Source organism: Beta vulgaris, chromosome 7 (assembly GCF_026745355.1).
Source record: "Beta vulgaris subsp. vulgaris cultivar EL10 chromosome 7, EL10.2, whole genome shotgun sequence".
Lineage (NCBI taxonomy): Eukaryota > Viridiplantae > Streptophyta > Magnoliopsida > Caryophyllales > Amaranthaceae > Beta > Beta vulgaris.
This window is the reverse complement of record NC_079208.1, coordinates 30,137,942-30,152,154: the sequence shown is the minus strand read 5'-3', so window position 1 is coordinate 30,152,154 and position 14,213 is coordinate 30,137,942.

The window sequence follows — 14,213 nt, the reverse complement described above, 5'->3', positions numbered from 1 at the left end:
ATGATGTTAAAAGATTTGGAGAATAAGGAAATGGATATTGATGGACTGATGGTTGAATAGCGCCGCCCTGTTTTTGGTTCCCCTGTTATTTTACTCTACTAAACTACTTCTAATGGTAACATCTTGGGGTTTTTATAAATCAATAAGATCCCAGGTGAATTAACGGTGGGTTAAGTTTGCGTGGTTTCTAACCACATGTTCTTAAAGGTGAAAAAAAAACATACAAGTCTTTAAAGGTGAAAAAATTAAAAGTTGAGGTCCTACTTGTATTCTTAACTCTTGAAAAATTAGGAAAATAACAAGAAATGTAAGAACTCAATTGTACTAAAACGAAAACTAAAACGTAAATGGGGTCTTTTTGTTAGAGTTATGACTAAAAAAAGAATTTTGGTTTGAATGAATCGTAGTTATCACCATTCTGTCCAAATTTTTATGCAAAAAACTCATAGTTATCATCACGAATACGGTCATAATTCAACCAAGCAATGTATCCATGATTATTTAGAAGAACTGAAATCTATAGAAACTATAAAACTAAGGTAGTATTCAGTAGTGGAAAAAACCTTATCTGCCACTTAGTAACAGATTCAGTTTTTACAAAATAACATCCTAAAATCACTAAATTAAAAATAATGGGAGGGAAAGTTAGGCGGAAAATTTGATTCAGTGCTTTAGTGAACCAGATCAGATTTTAGAAACCACTATGGTTTTTCTAAAATATGATCCAGTTCACAAGACCGGATTAGATGTTCCGTTAATTTTTCCATAAATAAAATCGCGTTTTCACCATCCCATCTCCCCCACCTTCACCAGCACATTTCCATCAATTCAATAGCCCATTTCCTGTTCAGTATAAAAGATCCCCCAAAACTAAATCCCTCATTTCTCACCCTCTCACTCGCTCGTTTTTTCCTCCTAACCCTCTAATCTCCAACTCCTCTGATCTTCCTAACCCTAAATATTCTCTCTCTCTTCTCTACCATTTCTCTAAGCAAAAAGGAATTTCCAGCTTAACTAACAATAGCACCGACTTAATCTTCACACAATCATGGATATAAATGGAACCTCGATTTAGCTGCTGCTCCAATAATTGAAGTGCGGTAATGGCGTTAGAATCGCCAAAGAAGCTAAGAGAGAGAAAATGACGGCGACTTCAAGTGAAGAAGGTGATGGTGGAGTTCATGTTGATGTTGTTAAAGTAGTTTTGATCACTCTGGAAGCAATAGTAGCAATAATGGCAACTCTTCTTGTAATTAAAATCGCTTCCTATTTTTGATTTCTATAAGTGTTGATGTTTGATTGATGATGTTGATTACAATATATTGGAGGAAGATTGAAGATGAATTCAATGTTATAATTGATATTTCCAATGAATTATTGGATTTTTTACTTAAATGTTACCAGTCGGAGATTAGTGTGATTTCTTTGTTGTTCGTGTTAAACATAGTAATTCTGCAATCCAGCACCAGCACAATGCTAGCTCAGCACCGCGAAATAACAAATTCAGTTAGTTAGTTAGACTATTCTGTAACTAACTTTCTTCTATCCTCTTGTAATAACTCCTATTATAAAAGGAGTTCTACACATTGTAATTTATTCATTCAAATTTATTTTCTCTGAATATAATCAATACATTCTTCTCTCTATCACTCTCTAGCTTATGATTCAAGTATTCTAAGTTTTCTTAGCATAATATCATGAAAGTTAACCTGGTATTAGAGCTATTGCTCGTTTATTTTTCGCAATTCACCTGAAATTGATGATTCAGTAAACTCCATTGAAGAATCTGGTTCGTTATTCTTCAAACATTTCTCTGAAATTCTTATTCTGGATTCTTTTCTTATCTGAATTCTAGTAAATATGATTGTTTCTCTGAAAATTTTCTGAAATTCTGAAGTTGTTTCTGAAATTCGAAATTAATTGTATTGTAGTTCTCAGCTACTGATTCTGATTAATTGATCTGAAGCTGAAATTGTTCTTGAACTGTTGATTTCTTTTATTTTGATCTGAAGCTGAAATTGTTCTTGATTCTGGTGAATTTGCCAATTGTCTGTTCCAAATTCTTATTGCTACAAAGATCTTGATTCAATTCAAGATTTCTTTTCTTGATTTATTCTTCCTTTATTACTTCTCTTCAATATTTTCTCTGAAAGAATGTCTTCTTCTACATCTACATTAGAACACACACAGAATCCTACTTCTGTATATTTTCTTAATCCTGCTGATAATACATCTCAACAGTAAGTTACATCTGTATTTGATGGCATTGGTTACTCAGATTGGAAAAGAATGATGGTTATAGGCCTTAGTTCTAAGAATAAAATGAGTTTTGTTGATGGAACCTTTCCTAAACCTTCTGATGTTGAAGAAGCAAAAGCATGGGATCGTGCAAATTATATGGTTTGTGGCTGGATTTTGAAGTCCTTAGGACCAGTTATTATGAAAAGTGTCCTACATCTACCTACAACTAGAGTTATTTGGCAAGACTTAGAAGATAGATTTGGTCATTCATCTATAGCTCAGTTGTATTCTCTCCAACAGGAGTTGTCTGTCATGAATCAAGAAAATGATGATGTTTCATCATTTTTTACTAAAATGAAGGTCCTATGGGATCAATTAGATGAAGTTGTACCTATACCTTGCTGTGAATGTGGTAACTGTACCTGTAATCTTACAAAGAAATTTTTGAAGATACAATAAGACCAAAGATTAGTTCATTTTCTGATGAAACTTAAGGAGGTTTATCAACATGTTAGAACCAACATTTTGATGATGGAGGATTTACTACCTATTACTCAAGCATACAAACTCCTTCTTAAAGAACAGAAACATAAAGAATCGAGTCTTATCAATCATCAGAGCAATGAACTTATGGCCTTAGCAGCAAACAACATGTTTTATCCTGAGCCTAACAGGACTTATAAACATCCATCTTCATCTTCTACTAATGTTTCTGGTATCAAGAGAGGATCTCATTATTATTGCACTCATTGCAAGATTCGTGGCCATAGTATTGAGAGATGTTTTAAGATACATGGCTATCCTGCTGATTGGAAGCCTCCTCAAAAGAAGTTTGTTGCTGCTGTTCAAAGTGAACATCCACCTACTGTTCCTTATACTGAAGATCATTCTTCTCCTGTCATCTCAATGGAGCAATACAACCACTTATCAGGTCTTCTTAATGAACAGAAGACAAAGTGGAACAACTCGTACAACTTTATTTGTTGGTAAGCATTATTTGTTATCTTCTTTGGCTTCCAGTTAGATAATAGATAGTGGTGCTTCAGATCACATTTGTTGTGATTTATCCTTATTTTCTGATTATCAATTACTGGATAAACATCATAACCATCATATTACCATACCCGATGGAAGGCAAGTTTCTATTACTCACACTGGCACTGTGAAACTGACTGATGTCATTACTCTAGATCATGTGCTATTTGTTCTTGGATTTCGCTTCAATCTTATCTGTGCCAAAATTGTGTGCCACCATGAGTTGTACCTTGCATTTTACTCATTCTTGTCTTCTACAGGCCCTTCCCTGACAGCACCAATTCATCTTGGTAAGCTGCACAATGGTTTATATTTTGCTGCTATTTCACCTGGTTCCATTTACTCTCACATTTCTTCTGCAGCTCTGTCCAAAAATAATGCTACTGTGTTAGCTGCTGTTTCTCATGAAGCCAAGTTATGGCATCTCAGAATGGGGCATCTTCCTTTTACTTAGCTTAAGCATGTATTTCCTCATATGAATGTAAAACATGCTCTAGATTGCATATGTCAAGTGTGTCCTAAAGCTAAGCAATGTAGACTTAGCTTTCCTGTTAGCAACTCTACTACATCAAGGCCTTTTCAATTGATACACATTGATATTTGGGGAGCTTATAAACATCCTACTATGTCTGGTTGCAAATTTTTTCTCACCATTGTTGATGATTTTAGTAGGTACACCTGGGTACATTTCCTTAAGTTCAAATCTGATGCAGTTCCTATATTTACTTACTTTATTACTTATGTTGAGAATCCGTTCTCTTGCACTGTGAGCACTGTTTGAAGCGACAATGCGAAAGAGTTATGTGAAGGTGATATGCTGCAATTTTATCTTTCCAAAGGCATTGTTCATCAGAAGAGTTGCTCTCATACTCCTCAGCAAAATGGCCTTGTTGAACGAAAGCACAGACATCTTTTAGAATGTGCTAGAGCTTTGTTTTTCCAGTCTAATGTCCCTATTCATTTGTGGGGTGAGTGTGTCCTCACAACTACACACATTATTAACTGAACACCCTTATTAGTTCTTAATCATATTTCAACTTATCAACAACTTCACAACATTGCTCCTGACATCTCCCATTTTAAAGTTTTTGGAAGTTTGTGCTTTGTTTCTACTTCCAAACCTGACAAAACTAAATTTGACACAAGAGCTGAAACTTGTGTCTCCATTGGTTATCCTGCTAACCAAAAAGCCTATAAGGTTTATCATCTTGCCACTCACAAAATCTTAATATCTAGGGATGTTGTTTTTCATGAACAACACTTTCCATTTCATTTTCAATCATCCTCTTCTAGTTCTGCTCCTATCTAATTCTTTCTCCTTGCTACTACTACTGATCATATTTTCTATGATCCATTTGTCCTTGCTCCTACAGACACCATACCTGATATTCCCAATCCACCTTCTACTCCACTTTCACCATCTCCACCTCATTCTCCTATTTCTCCTATACCATTGTCCTCCTCCTCTCTTGATTCCCCTCATCCTATTTCCCCTGACATCCACATAAATCCTCCTCCCCCTTCTCCATTACCTACACCACCTATACCTAGACAAACATCAAGACCTCGCAAACCTCCCACCTGGTTACAAGATTATGTTTGTCAAACTTCTTCTTCTTTTTCTTGACATTGGTGCAATCTTGTTGCATTTTTTGCTCTTTCTTCTTCTTCTCAGGCTTTTATTGCTCATTCTCCTAATATTACAGAACCTTCTTCTTATTCTGAAGCAGCTTCTAATCCACTTTGGGTTGAAGCTATGAACAAAGAACTGACAGCTTTAGCCCACGCACAATCACACTTGGGAAGTTGTTGACCTTCCTCATGGGAAGAAACCCACTGGTTCTAAATGGGTTTTCAAGGTGAAACTAAGAGCTGATGGCCAGATTGAAAGATATAAAGCAAGGTTAGTAGCCGAAGGATATAACCAAAAGTATGGTATTGATTATATGAAGAATTTTTCTCCAGTTATCAAAATGCCTACTGTGAGATTCATCTTAGCTTTGGCAGCCTATAAGGGTTGGAAGCTATTTCAGCTAGATGTTAATAATGTCTTCCTTCATGGGGATCTCCATGAGGAAGTCTATATGAAGCTACTTGAGGGTTATCCCAATCCAGAGAACAAGGTGTGTAAACTTACTAAATCATTGTATGGCCTTAAACAAGCCTCCAGACAATGGTTTGCAAAATTGGTAGCTGCTCTTGTGCTTGAAGGTTATACTCAATCTAAAAATGATTATAGTCTCTTCACTAATATCCATGACACTTCTATTACAATTGTTGTTGTGTATGTTGATGATATGATCATCACTGGTAATGACATTGCTAGCATTACTCATCTCAAACACCATCTTGATCAAGCTTTTAGCATTAAGGATCTTGGTGAGTTAAGTTATTTCTTGGGTTCGGAAATAAGTTATCTTCCTGAAGGAATAATCACAATGACTCAGAAAATGTTCACTCAAGAACTTTTACTCTCTTCTGGTCTCACTACATTCAAGTCAGCTGTGACACCCCTTCCTCTCAATCTTAAGTTATCTGCTACTTCTGGTGATCTTTTATCAGACCCTACTGTCTACAGGTGTTTAGTTAGGAAATTAAATTTCCTCACTCACACTAGGCCTGATTTGTCCTATTCAGTTCAAGTCTTAAGCCAATTTATGCAGAGTCCTAGATTAGCTCATTTGGATGCCCTTCATCATTTCCTCTCTTATGTCTCTCACACTGCTGGACAAGGGATCTTGCTCAAAGGTGCTCCTACTCTCAAACTTCAGGCTTTCTCTGACTCAGATTGGGCCTCATGTCCTGACTCTCACTAGTAGAATAAATGCTATTTGCTGCGGTGATATTGTTGCGGTTTTACCTATACGCAGCAATATAACACGCAAAAAAAAAGAAAAAATAGAAATTGACAATATTGTTGCGGTTCCCGACCAAAACCACAGCAATATTGTCTAACGAATACTTTTTAAAATAAAGTGGGACCTTGAACAGCTAATATTGATGCGGTTTCCACGCAGGACCGCAACAATATATTAAAAAAATATTTTTTTAATACTTCCTCCGTTTCAAAATAGATGCTACATTTTGACTTTTCTACTATTCATGAGTGAGGTTTGACCCTGCATTATTTACTATTAGGTAAAATCAAATGTTATAATATAATATGTTGTTGGATTTGTCTTAATGTATATTTTCAGAAAATCAAAATTTTATACTTTACTCTAATACATAATTAAAGATATTAGTAGTCAAAGTAGTGCATCGACAAGCGTTTTAGTCAAAATGTAGCATCTATTTTGAAACGGATGAAGTATATTGTTGCGGTCCCACGTGGAAACCACAACAATATTAGGCTGCTATATACTTAGCCGTAATATTAGGCGTGGAAACCTCACATATATAATACTCTCACGCTGCTAACAAACCCTATAATACTCTCAGCCGTTTTTTCAAACCTCTCCTCTCTCCTCTCATCCTCTCATCCTCTCACATCTTCCCTCTTCGTTCGACACCAACGTCGTCGTCGTCGTCGTCCACCTCCCACCGACGTCGTCGTCGTCCACCTTCCACCGACGTCGTCGTCGTTCGCCTCCCAAGCTCTCACAATGTCGTCGTCGTCGTCGTTCACCTCCCAAGCTCTCACAATGTCGTCGTCGTCTTCACTTCTCACCGAAGCCGTCTACTTCAAACCCTCACACCAACGTCGTCTTCGTCGTCATTCACCAACCTTCGGTCGTCTGTCGTCGTTCGTGGTCGTCGGTCCTCTCACGGTCGTCATCGTTCACTTTAGTCTTATGTCAACGTCGTTTTTTCATTTTAGAATTTTCTTTTTTTTTTCGTTTTTATTTTCATTGTTTTTTCGTTTCTTTAAGTTTGGTTTGTAGTTTCACTTTACTTTCAAGATTTGTTCACTTTAGTCTTCTATCAACGTCGTTTTTTTGTTTTAGAATTTTTTGTTTTTTTTCGTTTTTATTTTCATTGTTTTTTCGTTTCTTAAGTGTGGTTTGTAGTTAGATCTCTTTTTTATTTTCAGTTTTTATTTTTTAGTATTATTTGTTCTTATTAGTCATATACTGGTAATTGTTTTTTTTTAATTTTGCTTTTCTATTTTACATTTTATACTTTTGCAATATTGATGTAATTAGATTTTTCATCTTTATATATTAATAAACATTTTATCTTCAGTTTATCTGCAAATTTAATGGATAGTGAATATGTTAACTGTTTGGTTTTAATATTTCAACTTTGATTAGCAAATGCAAAAAAAATTTTTTTTTTTTTTGTACCAGGTCATATTGCTGCGGTTTTGGCTAGAAACCGCAGCAATATACTGGATTTTTTCTGATATAAAATGATACTATTGCTGCGGTTTTGTGCTAGAAACCGCAGCAATATAATTAATACCTATTGTTGCCCCCTTAATTGCTGCGCGCCCAAAACCACAGCAATAGGGCACTTTTTAACCGCAGCAAATAGCATTTATTCTACTAGTGTCTAGGAGGTCTTTTACTGGTTATCTTCTCATGTTGGGTGATTCTCCCATAAGTTGGAAAAGTAAAAAAGCAAGCCACAATATCTAGATCTTCTTCAGAGGCTGAATATAGGGCCATGGCAAGTGCCTCTGCTGAAATCACTTGGATGGTCAGATTACTCCAAGAGTTACAAGTTCGTAATCTCACACCTGTGGAACTACATTGTGATAACCAATCTGCATTACACATAGCAAGGAACCCTGTGTTCAATGAAAGAACAAAACACATTGATATAGATTGTTACTTTACTAGAGAGAAGGTGATAGAAGGCCTCATTGAACTCACATACTTACCTACCACTCAACAGTTAGCTGATGTATTCACCAAGGTGCTCCCCTTAGCTTAGTTTCAGTTCTTGTTGACCAAGCTTGGCATGTTTCCCACCCTGCCAACCTTGGGGGGGATGTTAAACATACTAAATTTGCAATCCAGCACCAGCACAATGCCAGCTCAGCACCGCCAAATAACAAATTCAGTTAGTTAGTTAGACTATTCTGTAACTAACTTTCTTCTATCCTCTTTTAATGACTCCTATTATAAAAGGAGTTCCACACCTTGTAATTTATTCATTCAAATTCATTTTCTCTGAATATAATCCATTCATTCTTCTCTCTAGCTTATGATTCAAGTATTCTAAGCTTTCTTAGCATAATATCATGAAAGTTAACAGTTCGTAATAGTACCAACCACGGCGTCGACGCCAACCACCAACGTATATGACACCACCAAACTTCAAATACCAATCTAGCCATCAGCAACTCGAGTTCAGCCATGTGTTTGAGTTTTTGGATGTAGATTGTATTCTTGAGTTTTTTTTAGATCTAGGTTTGTTTTCTTTAATTTTCATATCAGTTTTTTTCCGTGTTTTTTTTTCTGTTTTTTAAGATCTATCATTTTTTTTAGATCTATCTTTTTTTTTTTTTTAGATTTATGGTTTTGTGTATTTTAGTTTAAGATTTTTGCTATTTCTGTTATGCTCCTGCCTCATGGCTGATTTCTCATTTGAGGCTTTCTATTTTCCAGTGTGTAAATTTAATTCCAGATCTTGTAATTTTGTTTTAGTTTGGAATTAATGTGAATGTATTTCACTGAATTTTTAGTTGTATTTTGTTTCGTATACAACTGCTTAAGTTGTATTTTCATTTTGTTTCATATACAATTGTGTGTATTTTGGTTGAAGGCAATGAGACTTGAAAGGTAGTGCAAACTTATAGCATGCAGGTCTGCACCTTTTGTGGACATAAATTTCAACAAACAGATGCAATTTTAATGTAAAACTGGATCAGTAAATAATTTGCTGATCCAATTTTAGAACGGATCAGTAAATATTGTGGATATGATGCGAGCCCACCCGATGTGGACCAAAACCAAATCAGTAAGCCCGATTTTGGCCGCATCAGATGTGCTTTTTTCCACTAGTGATTTAGTTTAGTTCCCCTCAAAAAAGTTAGTATTTAGTTTTTAACAACGATAATTGAGGTTCCATGTTTTCATCTTTCCTAAATAAATTCACAACAAGAAGAGTTGGAGCCGACGTATAGACACGAATGATGGTCGGCCGTGGCAGGGGAAATTTTCTATAAATTATTTTTAGTAAAAACTAAACTTATCAAACATAACTTGAACATGTAGAGAGAAAAAGAGGAGATTATCGCAAATAGCTTGATGAGTGCATTAAGAGAAATTATTTCGTTAAATTGAATGGGATGCCCAAAATGGGTAGGAGAGAGAAAGTGAAAAGAGGTGGGAGACTGATTTGAATTTGTAGTTCATAAAACACATGCGATTTTTGGCTAATTTGATATGTTGCATGGAGGTAGTAGAAGGTGGTTGTTGTGGTGGTGGAAGGGAGGAGAGAGACAAAGAAGTATGATTTTTGACAGAAAAATTAGGCAGACTTAAAAATAGATAAGGTACATGAGAAGAAAATCACTCGATAAAATCAATGATAAGTTGAAGAAATTGAACTTTGGTTAAGTACTAAGTTAGAAAAATGGTTAGTTTATCTCTATTTTCTCTTATATTGGGAAAATGAGATTCATTTGGTAACAGTGCAATGACAATGTACAATCACTAATAGGTTACTAATAAACACCTAAAGCCTTATAAAGTCAATATAAGCTTAGAAAGTAGTATCGTTACGTAGTACGAAACTAGTAATGTAATACAACAACTCCCAACTTCAGGTTCTTAATTTAGAGACTTATGCAACAATGATTGGGCTCGAATCCCGATTCTGAACTCCGATCAGCAACCTGCAAAAAGGGACCCACCCTGGAGGTTTGGGTGGTATTTCCCCCTCCGATGCTTAAGTCAGATATCAGGGATATGAAGGAACTTTTAGAGAGAGAAAGTAGAGAGAGAGAGAATTTATGGTAGAATAACAGTACTGTGCTCTAAAAAACTTACCTTTCCCCTGATTTCAAGGACTATTTATACTGTTTGGAATGACTGTTGTGCCTTGATGTCACCCTAATTTGGGAGCATCTAATTGGCTAAGCAGTAATATGATGACACGTGGCAAGTGCTGATTGGTCAATACAATTTACGCTTTAGCTGAATCAGGCTTCACTTGTATTGGGCCTAAGTACAATTTTAGGACCACAAGGGAGTTTTCCAGTACACCTTTTCCTCAGAAAAGTGTACTTTAGCCCAAAGAACCTGCAGACCTTTGCACTTTTCTTTGCCTAAGCGAATGCCACATGTAGGGCTGGAATAGTACCACGTGTCATCAGAGTAGCCGTCGTTTTTTAGGCTACAATATTTGCCCCTTAAAAGAGGGAGTTACCTTTTAGACGCCAAGACGGTTAATCTTTTCTTTTTTAACCGACCTGGAACTGCCATTCTCTTTTTCAAAAAAGAGGCGCCATTTTGCCGGTCTCCACAGGTCAACCTTTAAGTGCAACGGTTATTTTTACCGGATGAGGGGGTCATTTTCACCCCTCTATAAATATGTGACCTTGTCGTTTCTGAAATCATTTTAACATCGCTGAGAAATTTTCTAGAGAGAGAGACTCTGTAATTTTTACTGAGCTTTTTAGAGAGAGAATTTACTCCCATCCGAGCTCTTGCAAACTGCTACTCTATTCGTCCGAGATTTCAGTTCATCCTTGACATTCGTCCGAGCTTTCTCTACAGGTATTTCGTTAATTCTTTCTTGTTTTTTCACGCATATTTTACGAAAATGAGTTCGTCTTCTTCATCGAATAAATCCGGCCGCTCAAGGGTTGGTACTAGCCCTAGAACAGAGGGCCTATCTTCTTCGGCATCTTCTAGAGTTGGACCTATCTTGGCCAGACATGCATTCTTTTTCTTTTGTCATGGACGGCAAAGTCAGACGACCCAGTATTTACCTGTGCAGGGTAATCTGGCGCGCGTCAAGCAAACAGCTCGTATCAGACGAGGAGTTAACCTGCCGGCCTCCAGCTCAAAAATGGAGGCATCTACTGGACGGATTCCCGCTGAGGGAGAACGCGAAGTCCAAAGTGCTCGTCCGGAAAACCCTAGCCCTTCTCCTGAACTTGTCCAGGAGGAATAAGAAGTTCGAGGCTCTCCCGATCCGAGTCTGTCCAAACATAGGACTGTTTCTGATGAGACGAATAAGACTAGTTCTTCCCATCCGGCTAGCGATTCAGAGGAGCCGTCTACAACTTCTTCTGAAATAAGGTGCCGGCTAGGTCCTCTTTCTGATCATAGATTCATCTTGGCCGATAATTCTTGGCTGGGACGAGTAGGCTCCAACCTTAGACCTTTCTCTGTGGCCATGCCTATGCCGGGTTACCGATTCGTCCTCCCTGGCCGAGAGGACACCATACTTAGTGCCCCTCCGGACCATTTTGTTGTTTACCGTCTGGCCTTAGATGCCGGCTTGTGCTTTCCTCTTCACCCTTTTATCAGCCAACTTCTTCATGACTATAACATAGGGCACAATCAACATGCCCCAAACTCCTGGCAAAACATCCTTACTTTCCTGGCCGTTTGCAATTTAAAGGGAGTGGACCCTTCTTTGGCCGCCTTCTCCCAAATCCATTATGTTTCCAAAGTTCCCAAAACAGTTGAAGGGAGTTGGCTGAGCGTGTGCAACCGTCAGGGCTTCCTGATATCTTGGGATAAAACGTCCAAGATGCACTCCTGGAAGGTCGAGTTCTTATTCGTCCAGGCGCCCAATGAAGCGGTTGCTAGACAGCTTCGTGATTTTAGCCGAAGCAACACCAACACTGGACGGATGGCTTCTTACTTAGAGTTAGAGAGCAACTCAGCTGAAGAGATGGTGGAGTACTTCAGAATTTCGGAGTATTCCATGGACGACGTCTCTTTTAAGGGCCCGTCCAATTGGATCCCTTTTAAAGAAATGTTCTACCACGATAACTTCCTAGTCGCTGCCGACTTGAGGCAAGGCGAGGATAGAGGTATAATTATTTTTAAAAAAAAAATCCAAGTAGAACTCTCGTCTTAATTATCATTCGTCTAACATTAGCCTCCTCTTTCTTTCTTATTTGCAGACTCGGCTAGAGGTAAACTGAAAAAGTCTTGGATAGGAGACATGAGCTCATCCAGATTTGCAGATACTCTCTGGAAAGAATTCAGCAAATTCGGTGCTGAAAAAAGGACGGATACCCTGGTATGCTTAAAATATATGTATTTCTTTCTTTCTTTTTTTCAGCGCCTTCTTCAGAGGTAGATCGTCCAAACATATGTTCGGACGGACCCTTCTCTGTAGGGCGATACGTCCGGAAATAGCTGGACGAGCTTCCTCTTCGAAGAGCAATACGTCCGGAATTAGCTGGACGAGCTCTCTCTTCGAAGAGCAATACGTCCAGAATTAGCTGGACGAGCTCCCTCTTCGAAGAGCAATACGTCCGGAATCAGCTGGACGAGCTCCCTCTTCGAAGAGCAATACGTCCGGAATTAGCTGGACGAGCTCCCTCTTAGAAGAGCAATACGCCCGAAATAATTTTGGGACGGTTTCACTCTTGCAATGGACGAGCTGCTTCTTTGAAGGCAATTCGTCCATAACCGTCCCGGACGCCTTCCTTCTTCGAAGGACAGGACGTCTCTTACTATCTTGGACATCTCCTGGATTCTTCATTTCACTAACATTTTTCCAACTTTTTCAGAAAAATGCCCCAACGTCCAGTGCCCTGGCTGAGAAGGCGGCAGCCAAAAAAAGACCGGCCGGAACCAATGAAGCTCCTCCCCCTAAGAAGGCAAAGGGCTTCACGGCTAAGAAGAAAAAATCATCATGGCCTGTTCTCAAGGTCTTGATTGATCTTTCGATCAAGGAGGAGCTTCCGGCCAACGAGGAGCTTCCACAGGCCGGCGATTTAGCATTAGTGACCTATACCGGTCCTGTCGGCCAACCTGCTACTGCTCAACCGGACGCGGTTGTTGATTTGGACGACGCAGGTCAGTCTTCACAACCGGACGCGGCTGTGGATGGGTCAGCTTTTTTTGGACCAGTGGCTAAGCTGGTAGGCCAAATGCTGGCGGCATATAGGACGATCTCCCGTTCTTCTGGTGAGTCTTATTATTCAAACGTAGTTAGAACACTTCGGGTTGGCGGGCGTTCGATGAGTCCGTCCAACAAACAAGCCGTGGTTATTCCGATCAGAAATATTGACGAGTCTCATGTTTCATATAAAGGGAAGGGACCAGCTACTGACGGCTCTCCCATCCTTTCAGACGATGACTCTTCTGCTGCTTTTGGGAAGATGGAGCTTTTCAAATGTTTCCCTGAACCTTACATCAAGGGGTTGAGGGGAGCATCATCAGGACATGTAGGCTACATGTCTCAACTTGCTGCCGAGGTACATCCTTTGTCTTCTTTGGACGCTTGGGTTTTATACTTGTTAGATTTTTATCTGTTTATACAACCGTCCTAACATATCTTCGTCTTTTTCCATTTTCAGCTCTTTGCTCGCAGCATGATAACCGAGGACTAGGCGAGAGGGCTTAGGAAAGAGAACAAGCATTTCGCCCAGGACGTGACTAAGGCTGCGGACCACGCTCAGTACTCGATGGCCGAGCAAGAGGTGCTGCACCAGCAGTCCAAGTTAGCTTGGGAAATGCGGTCAGCCGAGTTAGAGTCCCAAAACAAGACCTATCTCCTTCGGCTGACCGAACTGCTGGACGAGAAGGCTGCCCTGGAACGCTCTCTTAAGGACGAGAGAAACTCGGTCATGCTGATGGCCGCAGAGTTTTTCAGAGAAAATCTCGTCCTTAGGGTGAAAAACCAGGCCTTGAGGGCTGAAGTCACGGCTACAGTGGAGGCGGCCAAGGAGGCCATGAATACGATTATTGATACTTCGAAGGACTGGGTCGTGCAGGCCTTTGGAATGCTGGCCGAGGAGGAGGACATCCCCAGGTATGTTCGCCGGCTAGAATTTCAAGAAAGTGTGCACAGAG